Source organism: Cervus elaphus, chromosome 13, assembly GCF_910594005.1.
Source record: "Cervus elaphus chromosome 13, mCerEla1.1, whole genome shotgun sequence".
Classification (NCBI taxonomy): Eukaryota; Metazoa; Chordata; class Mammalia; order Artiodactyla; family Cervidae; genus Cervus; species Cervus elaphus.
Window position 1 is genome coordinate 10856900 of NC_057827.1, and position 11080 is coordinate 10867979.

The following is an 11080-nucleotide window of genomic DNA, read 5'->3' on the forward strand; positions in this document are numbered from 1 at the left end:
TGGGCCCCCTGGCCCAACAGCCGTCTTCCTTCCCTCCTCGATACTTGTCCTAACCTATCACTATTTTGTAAACTTTTAAACTTACATCATGCCTTTTTCCCATCTAGAAAGTGAATTTCATCAAGCCAGAAAACAGGTCCTCTTGTGTATGGCTGGACCCCTGGTTCCCAGCACAGGCATGTCCCGAGTGAGCGTGCTTATTCTCTGTTGGTTACGACTTGTTTCTTTTCAGATCCGTTGAGGACTGTACCAGAAGATGTTTATACTGGACAAGAAAAGTGCACTCTGAATTCAATGAGTCTTTTGCATGTGGCTTAAATGATACAAATATTTGGACAACTAGCTGTAAGTCAATGAGAACAAGATGTTGGCTGTTTTTCACACTCTCCCCCTTGTACAACCACCCCTTGCCAACCGAGACAGGTGTTTTCAGGTGGTTTCCATGGTGATCTAGAAGCTGTTTTCTTTCGTTTTCATCTTTCAAAGAGGACAGTGACGGACTCAGGAGGAAGAGAAAGTCCCTGGTTTGCTGAGGATTTTGTAAAGCTTGTTGTGGTGCCACCATCTGGTGTTTCTGGAATAAAAGTTTAACACAACAAGGTTTATGGACTCAGCCAGGACAATCCCCGTACCTGGCTGGGTTCTTGTGCGACAGGAGTGCTCCCTGTGGGGCTCCATGAGCAGGACCACTCTTATCGCGTGCTCCCCAGCCCCCGCCCCTTGCACTATGACACTGGCATTCCCGTGGCTCTGAAGCCTTCTCAGAAAAATAACTGCTTTCAGATCCTGAGCAGCTTCAGCATGGCAGGGCATAACATTCAAAAATGACCAAGAGATTAGAAAGTTTCCTCCTGGAATTTCTTAGAACACTGAGATTTCCCTTGGAAAAGACCAAATACTCAGGTCTGAGGAACCCATACCACTCTAAGAAGAATGTAAATGACCCAGTGAATCAAAGGGTCCCTTGGCAGATAAGAGGCCCGGCGAGCCAAAGAAAAACCCCTTTCTGACAGAGCAGTGAGAAGGCCCAGCAGGCTAGCAAGGCCACCCGGGGACCTGCCCAGTGCTGCGGCCCCATGCTCAGAGCGCATGCGCACAGCCATGCAGGCCGGCTTAAGTGAGGCTTGGGAAATGGGAGCCTCCTTCCAGCTTCCAGCAGGCTCCTTCCTGCTTCCTCCATGATCTCTTGCTCCTTCTCTCTCTCTTATTCACGCTTTCCACCATGCTATCTCACTTTCTGTCTCCTCCTTGGGCTGGCATTTATTTATTTATTCTCCCTATATCCATCTCTCCTTTCCTCTTCCTTCTCTTTCCAGTGCCTGAATTTTCCCCACTCTTTCCAATTTCAAATGACTTTCTACTTCTGACTCTGTGTCCCTGTAAGAACTTCCATCGAGGGCCCAAGGAATGATAAACTTCTCTAGGGACTGAATTTCCACTGAGCCTTTAGACGACCAAGTACCCTTTAAAATTTCACTCTCAAACCACTCATCCAGGATCCTTGCAAACTAACTGCTCTGTAGAAGTTTTAGAGGTCTCTGGGGTCTCACTTCTAGCTTAACTCTATATGTGCCAATCACACCTTCAGCAATCCTTTGGCTAATGATGTATCTCCAGCCATTGGTTTTCTCACCATGAAGGTTAGATTTAAGGTGTCAGTTGATAGTTATAAAACAGCATTTCTGGAAGTTCTGTCCAAAAATTGCTATGTATTAACACATCATTAAAAGAATATATTGCAAAGTCAACATACAATTATAATTGTTGACCTATCAAATACTGAAAGATTTGGAAACCTCACTGGAAGCCAAATGCCATTTTATTAAATTGGGATACAGCAAAAGGAACTCTGTATGGAACAACTGATTGGTTCAAGATTGAGAAAGGAGTACAACCGGGCTGTCTGTTGTCACCCTGTTTGTTTAACCTATATGCTGAGCACATCATATTAAAAAGCAAAGACATTACTTTGCCGACAAAGGTCTGTCTAGTCAAAGCTATGGTTTTTCCAGTGGTCATGTATGGATGTGAGAGTTGGACTGTGAAGAAAGCTGAGTGCCGAAGAATTGATGCTCTTGAGCTGTGGTGTTGGAGAAGACTCTTGAGAGTCCCTTGGACTGCAAGGAGATCCAACCAGTCCATCCTAAAGGAGATCAGTCCTGAGTGTTCATTGGAAGGACTGATGCTGAAGCTGAAACTCCAATACTTGGCCACCTCATGCGAAGAGTTGACTCATTGGAAAAGACCTTAATGCTGGGAAGGATTGGGGGCAGGAGGAGAAGGGGCCGACAAAGGATGAGATGGCTGGATGGCATCACCAACTCGATGGACATGGGTTTGAGTAAACACTGGGAGTTGGTGATGGACAGGGATGCCTGGCATGCTGCGGTTCATGGGGTCGCAAAGAGTGACATGACTGAATGAACTGAAATGAACTGAACTGATATCCATACACATTATGATATATTGTTTTTATTCTATATATACCTAGTGGACAAACACACATGTATAATGCATGCATGTGAACTGTGACCAGGGTAGCTGGAGGCAGTCTACTGTGGCCTACACAGTGGCCTGAGAGCGATTCAGTCAGCAGCATTGCTGTGTCCATGCCACTCAGTCAGGACAGAGGCTCCAAAGGCCGCTGCAATGCCCATCTGAATGTATATAATTGCTGATATATAAAATGTATTTATATCATGATTCATATGTTAAACCATCATTTTACAACATAAGCCACTAAATTTTTATTGAGCAGTGCGGTCTAGGCAGGGTGAAGGGAGAGGTAAATGATGCACAATCCCCTGTCCTCAGAGAATCACAACAATATGAAGTTGTACCTTCTTTTGGCAAACAGTGGCTCTGCCCAAATGTGGAAAAATATTTAAGTCGGTTAAAAAGTAATAGGGCTGTTGGCTCTAAATTCAGGAAAAACAAACTTCGCCCCAAGAAGAAATCAGATCCACTATCTTTCAGATGAGTCTAACTCAGCAAAGTGGAGCTCTCAAAACTGGCATACCTCCCTCATAAACACCCTCAAATGCATTCTGTGCTTCTGACATCACAAAGTCACTTCATGATGACATCATCTGGCTTTCCCAGCGTGTTGAGGGGTCAGACCACATTGAACAGTCCTGAGTAGTTTTATCCATGCAGACCAAGCTCTTTGGCTGTGATGGGTGGATATCTGTCTGCACACAGCCAATTGAAGATATAAGCTGGACCTTTGCACAGCTATTTGGGGGTTTTCAAACAGTAAATCAAAGAGTAACATACATTTTAAAGAAACAGTAAGTCATGTAGTAAAATCAAATAGAAAAGAAGAAAACAAGAAAACTCAGAACTGACAAACAAAGTCAAAAATGAAAATGAAAAATTAAAAACATTGGATAAACTCTGGAGATAAAGGAATCAAACAGAGGATTCATCAATGGAAGGTAGGATTGAAGAATTTTAGCCCAGGGGTAGTATAGAGAAGCAAAGGAATTTTTAAATGAAATTTTTGAAAGTTAAGAAAGAGCAATATATCTTGAAAGGTGTCCATTTTTTGTCTAACAGGGGCTCCAGAGTCAAACAGAAGAATTAGCAGAGGAACCATATTGGAGGAGATAACAGCTTAGAATGTCCAAGCATTGCAGAAAGACATGAGTCCTCATATCAAAAGGCATCACAAATAGTGAACAATAGAAAGAAATCCATACCTCACAATCACAGTGAAACTGCAAAAATCAAGAATGAAGAGGAAATCTTTCAGAAAGATGTTCCTGGGTTGGAAAATCAATATTGTGAAAATGACTATACTACCAAATGCAATCTATAGATTCAATGCAATCCTTATCAAATTACCAATGACATTTTCCACAAAACTAGAACAAAAAATTTCACAATTCGTATGGAAATACAGAAGACTCCAAATAGCCAAAGCAGTCTTGAGAAAGAAGAATGAAGCTGAAGGAATCAACCTTCCTGACTTCAGACTATACTACAAAGCTAAAGTCATCAAGACAATATGGTACTGGCACAAAAACAGAAATATAGACCAATGGAACAAGATAGAAAGCCTAGAGATAAACCAACATACCTATGGACACCTTATCTTTGGCAAAGGAGGCAAGAATGTACAATGGGGAAAAGGTAGTCTCTTCAATAAGTGGTGCTGGGAAAACTGGACAGTTACACATAAAAGAATGACATTAGAATACTTCCTAACACCATACACAAAGATAAACTCAAAATGGATTAAAGATTTAATGCAAGACCAGAAACCATAAAACTCTGAGAGGAAAACAAAGGCAGAACACTCTATGACATAAATGACAGAAAGAGCCTCTGTGACATACCTCCTAGAATAGTGGAAATAAAAATAAAAATAAGCAAGTGGGACCTAATTAAACTTAAAAGCTTTTGTACAGCAAAGGAAACTATAAACAAGGTGAAAAGACAGTACTCAGAATGGGAAAAAATAATAGCAAATGAAACAACTGAAAAATTATTAATTTCCAAAATATACAGGTAGCTCATGCAACTCAATACCAGCAAAACAAACAACCCAATCATAAATGGGAAAAAGACCTAGACAGACATTTTTCCAAAGAAGACATACAGATAGCTAATAAACACATGAAAAGATGTTCAACATTACTCATTGTTAGAGAAATGCAAATCTAAACTACAATGAGATATCACCTCACACCAGTCAGAATGGCCATTATATATGAAAAAAAAATCTACAACCATTAAGTGCTGGAGAGGGTGTGGAAGAAAGGTAAACCTCTTGCACTGTTGGTGGGAATGTAAACTGATACAGCCACTATTTAAGACAGTATGGAGATTCCTTAAAAACATAGAAATAAAGCCACCATATGACCCACTACTGGGCATATACCCTGAGAAAACTGTAACTGAAAAAGACACATGTACCCCAAGGTTCATTGCAGCACTATTCACAATAGCTAGGACGTGGACTGATGCTGAGACTGAAGCTCCAATACTTTGGCCACCTCATGTGAAGAGCCAACTCATTTGAAAAGAATCTGATGCAGGGAAAGATTGAAGGCAGGAGGAGAAGGGGAAGGAGATGGTTGGATGGCATTACCAACTCAATGGACATGAGTTTGAGCAAGCTCTGGGAGTTGGTGATGGACAGGGAAGCTGACTGGCTGCAGTCCATGGTCCATGGTGCCACAAAGAGTCAGACATGACAAGTGACTGAACAACAAGGACATGGCAGCAACCGAGATGTCCATCAGCACATGAATGGATAAAGAAGCTGTGGTACATATATACAATGGAATATTAGTCATAAAAAGGAATGCATTTGAGTCATGCTAATGAGGTGGGTGAACGTAGATCCTATTATACAGAGTGAAGTAAGTCAGAAAGAGAAAAGCAAATATTGTATATTAACATACATATATGGAATCTAGAAAGATGTTACTGATGAAACTATTTGCAGGACAGCAGTGGAGATGCAGACATAGAGAACAGTTATGGATATGGGACAGGTGGGAAGGCGAGGGTAGGATGAATGTAAAGAGTAGCATGGAAACATATACACTACCATATGTAAAATATATAGCCAGTGTTAATTTCCTGTATGACTCAGGGAATTCAAATTGGAGCTCTCTGACAAGCTAGAGGGGTGGGAGGGGGTCAGAGGTAGGAAGGAGGTTCAAGAGGAAGGTGGCATATGTATACCGATGGCTGATTCATGTTGATGTATGGCAGAAACCAACACAATATTGTAAAGCAATTATTCTATTAAAAATAAATAAATTTTTTATAAGATAGGTTAAAAAACAAAAGAATAAAGAGGAAATCTTAAAAGCAACCCAAGAGAGAAGGAACAAATGTCCCCTGACAGCAGATGCCCCTAGGGAATGGAACCCTATCTCCAAAGGGCTGAGAACAGCCATGTCACTTTGCTGCTCTTCGGTCCCCCAGTAGGGTCCCCTGGGACACACAGTGGGAAGCCAGCACTGTCCTTCTCCAGAGTCTCCCGTAGTTGACAGGTTCCATCTTCATGTTTGTGGCCCCATGATCCATCCATTCATACAAAAGCCAGAAACCTGAGAATCAGCCAAGACTGTCACTTTCTGTCTTTAAAACTCTCTTCTGTCTGTCCCTCTTCCCCAACCTCAAGGGCACTTTTCTGCTTCAGGCCCATTGCAGCAGCCACCGGCCACCACACCAATGCTAAAGTGACCTTTGGAAGGCTGCGATCTAATAAGGCTTCTCTTTACTGCTTCCCTGCTCAAAGCTCACCCCTGGCTCACCAGCCCCTCTGTCCCCCCTCTTGCACACTGCCCAGGCCTACCTGTGAGCCCCCAAATCTCCAAGCCAGGAGTCTGCCTGCAGGCACTTTCTTTACCATCAGAGCTACCAGGGCTCCTAAAGTGAAAGTGACCCCATGGACTATAGCTCGCTAGGCTCCTCTGTCCATGGGGTTCTCCAGGCAAGAATACTGGAATGGGTTGCCATTTCCTCCTCCAGGCGATCTTCCCGACACAGGGATTGAACCCAGGTCTCCCACTTTGTAGGCAGATTGTTTACTGTCTGAGCCACTAGAGAAGCCCCATTATGGCCCACCAGCTGTCATTATAAAGAAAGTTTACTTGGAATAAGCCATGTATACCTCTTAGTCTGTCTCATACGACTGCTTGTACACAGCAAAGACAGGAGGAGCCAAGGAGGAGGACTGTACAGTCTGCAAAACCTAAAATGCACAACATACAGCTCTGCAGAAAATATTTGCTAGCCCTGCTCTAAGTGCTCTAAAATCTCTAGCCTTTCCACAACTGTACCCTCAACCTCAACTGCCTCTCCCTGTGCCCTTTGATGTGCTTTGGCCTCTCTGACTCAGATCCCAGCATTTGATCCAGTGGTCACTTGTCTCCCTGTGAGGCCGAGAGCTTTCATAGGCAGGACCTGGGCCTCCCCAGGCTCAGCCTCAGGCCCAGCAGAACACTGTGTGGGCAAGAACCCACCGGCAGAGGAGACACTCCACAAGAGAGCACAGTCCTTGCAGCATCTGTCACTGTGGCTCTGTGAGCTCAGTGCTCAGGGAGGCACTGGGCCCGTCTCTGCCAGGCGGGTCTCTGGTCACTGCCACTGGCTAAAACACTTGGGCCCTCTAGGCCCCTGGGTCCGCCATGGTGCCCCCTTTCCCCTGTCCTGTTCTCAATGACACAGTGGGAGGTGTGTCTGAGCCTGGAGTATGAGGGTCACCAGTCTGAGGTTGGCTCTATAGATTACAGGTTTCTGCCCCAATAACAACTTGTCCTTGCACACTCCAGTGGAGGCAACTTCCTGTAGTTCTTTGATATGTGAGAAATGGAATATTTCCTGCCTTATCAGTTAACAAAGATGTCACAGTCACCAGAAATTGCAGCCACCATTGATGGTGAGCTTGTGAGCCCTGAGGGAACTCAGAAAGGAAAGAATGCCTGCCATCTAGCCGCCATCAGACTGCAGCCACTCCGAAAGGTGAGCCCCAAGGAAAGGAAGTTCAAGATATGAAAAGAGTGTACTGGCCCCAGACAGCTGAGGTGCATATCAAAGGAATGATTTCAGTGAGCCCAGGCTCTTGCATCTTCCCATTCATAAAATAGTGCTAAATTCCTTAACTTGGGATATCTGGTTTTCTTTAATGAACAATAATCTTTTGATGTTCAGACTACCTGCCCTTTGTTGCAAAACCTCTGAATAACCTTTATCCTCCTCCTCCTCCTAGAAGCAGTTCTCTCAGGGTTACCGGAGATCTTGTCTCCCAGGCCTGAAGTCCTAAAAACTCCCACCAAATCAGGCATGGCTCTCAACTTTTAGTTTGTAAATATTTAAGTCCACAGATTGTGACAGGGTTAAAGATAGTTAACAAAACTAGTGAAACTTGTTCTCTTGCAGATCCTACTCTATTTCCTTCTCTTCTGGCCTGTCTGGACAACTCTTCTGCCCAGCCCCTGGCTGTGGGGTGGGGCCCAGCAATGCCACATCACTCTTCTCAGCACAGTCTTCTAGGAAACTCAAGGTACGATTCTTCGAATTACGCTGGCTCCTAAGAATCTCATGTTATCTATTTTTACCTTCACCTAAGTGGGTCTCTTTCATATGGCACAGTAATTCCAGGCAGGAGCACCACTTCTCACCTGAGCCCTTGAATGCCGCCCCCTCCCTCTGTCCCTGCCCTGTGTCCTTCTCCCGACAGATCCTCCTCATGGCCCTCAGGGCCCCCCGACCTCCCCCTTCTCAAAGAGTCTCTCAAAGGTCACGGCCTAGCAGGTGCTGGGCATTGTTGGGGTGTGGTCCCAGGTCCCCAACTCAAGGCACAGCTGGGGAGTGACATGAGGGCTGTGCCTGTCTGTGAAGGATGTCCAGGCCACCAGGGCTGGGGTGCACACCCGCAAAGGCCAGAGAGCCGTGTGCTTCTGGGTGAGACGTGCATCGTCTGTGTCTTTGCTGTTTTCTGGTGCTTTGACATCTGGGGTCTTGCTGACCTTGAAGGGACTGCCCCTCCCAAGGCTAGTCAATTCCTAGACTAGTCTGACAGTGTGTTTCTCACATGAAAACCAACCAGTCCACAGCCCACACCCTCAACCACCTCCTCCGTCAGGCTCTCACACTCTGGGCCACTCTCCACCTGTCCGAGCAGCCCAGGGTCAGGTGCTGGATAACGAGGGACAGCCCTTACTCCCCTGGTGGCTCAGACGGTGACGAATCTGCCTGCAGTGCAGGAGATCTAGACTCAATCCCCGCGTTGGGAAGATCCCCTGGAGGAGGGCATGGCAGCCCACACCAGTACTCTTGCCTGGAGAATCCCCATGGACAGAGGAGCCTGGCGGGCTACAGCCCATGAGGTCACAAAGAGTCGGACACGACTGACCGACTAAGCACAGCACAGCCCTTAGACCCCTCCGCAGTTGAAACCATTTTAACCAGACAATCCTAAGGCAGTTTACCCTGCCTTGCCTGTTTCTTCCTGTAGAAACCTCAATAAAGGCTTTTGCCAAAAAAAGAAAAAAACCTTTCCCCATATCTGCCCCCCACACTTTCTGACTCCTGACGGGCCCCAGGGCCTCCTGTGTGGCCCTGAGTGGCGTGGCCTGCTCCCCTCTCCTGGGAACTGTGAGTCACAAACACTTGTCACCTGTAATCATCTCCTGGTCAGTCAGTCTTGCTGTACTTCGTGTATTCTAGGAGTACACTGTATTTTACAGCAGGACGAGAAGAGGAAAATGGTCCTGACTCTCAGGAGGATGCAGACGGCACCCACAGGTGGACACTCGTGGGCCTACGTGCCACGGAAGGGAAGCAGAAAGGTCAAAGGCTTGTGTCCAAACAAGTGGTCAATGGCATCTCCTTCCCTGCCATGCTTAGCCAGCCTGCCCTCAGCTGACCCGTGGCCTACACTTCCTTCCAGGGTGAGAAATGCACCTGGCTTTTGGTGGCTACCCTTAGAAAAACACTAGGAAATCAAACACCAAACTATTTACTCTATCTCATTTCCTGGCCTTTTGGACCTCCTGTCTCCTACCCTGGACCAGGTTCCTCTAAGCCACAATGCATGTTACCTTATCAGAATTCAAAACCACCCCCCAGAGGCCTGAAGGAATTCTGGCTGTGGAATCTAGGTCTGGAGACAGCTTTTGGGGTGAAAGAATCTCAAAATGAAGTCCTATTGACTTTGAGTAATGAAGAGACATTACTCTCTTCATCACCCAAATGAAGAGTAATAAGAGTGAGGGGTGTCCATCACTCTACAGATGGACGTCACTGTACAGACAGAGGGGACGCAGTCACCTTCACAGCAGAAATGCCCCAGTCAGGGAGGTACTCTTATCGTTAGCTCTCACAAAACATCAACACAGAGTGATTCACTCTGCTTCATGGAATACGTGCGAAACCTCACAGAGAGGACACTGAAGGAAAGCAAGGATTTGGCAGGCAGAGGAGAGGAAGGGGCATTCTGGGCAGGAGGGACGGGCTGTGCAGGGGAACAGAATTGGGTGGAAAGTTGCTGGAACTCAGGCTGTAGTGTTGTGGGCATAATGGGAGTTGAACCCAGAGATGCAAAGACCAGTATGTTCCTAGTCCTGCATCACAAGCCCACGGAGCCTGATGAAGATTAATGGCTCAATAAAGACTTCTCAATAAGTGAATGCAGACAAGAGGTGGTTGTGGTCAGACACAGGGGACCCTGAATGCCTGATCAACAGCATTTTGCCATCTGCATGGAGCTGGCTAGCTCGTTTCCAGGCAGGAAAGGACACCTAATTAGGCTTCATTGCTTCTGAGAGCCCATGCCAGGATTGCCGGGGGTGTTTCTGGGCTGAGCGAGAAGAGTTGGTTAAGCCATTCTCCGAAAATAAAGAGTTTGAACTGTTTGTCCCTCAAGGACAAAATACGGTTCATGGAGCCTGTCTCATTATTCCTTGCAACACACATATGCAAAGCATTAGCTAGCAGACTCCCACTCCCCGGCTTGTTTAGAGAGTACAGATTTTTGCCAAGGTCATACAGCACACTAGGGTGTGCACAGCAGTGTGCTTCTGTCCTTTGAGATTTTCTCCTAGAAGAGATGGCTCATGGATGCCTGGGAAAAGGCAGGGAGAGGGGTGAGCTGGACCCAGGTGGCTCTGGGCCCGTCTAGCCTTGCAGTAAATGTGCAGGTGGTAGCTTTTCCCAGCTGTGTCCCATGGAGATTCCCTTCACAAACACCTCCATGGACCCTCCAGAAGGCTCTGGCATCTTTATGTGATTCCCAGTCCCTCATTCTGGTCCTGGCGAGCTGGCTGCCCAGATCCATTCAACAACTTTAACAAATATTCATTGAGTATTTGTTGTGTGCCAGGCACTGTGCTAGCTGACATCACCTAAACAATAGTGTAGGCTCTGTGCCAAGTGCGTCAGGAGTCAAAAGGAAATATGACAGGCACAGTCCTGCCTTATGAGCTTGTGGTCTGAAAGCTTACCATTTCAGGGATCAGTGCAATATAATTGTGGAAAGATTGCATCTTAAAGAGATCTGGATTCAAGACACAGGTCTAGCTTCTTATGGCTATTTATAATACAGCGTTACAGTGGG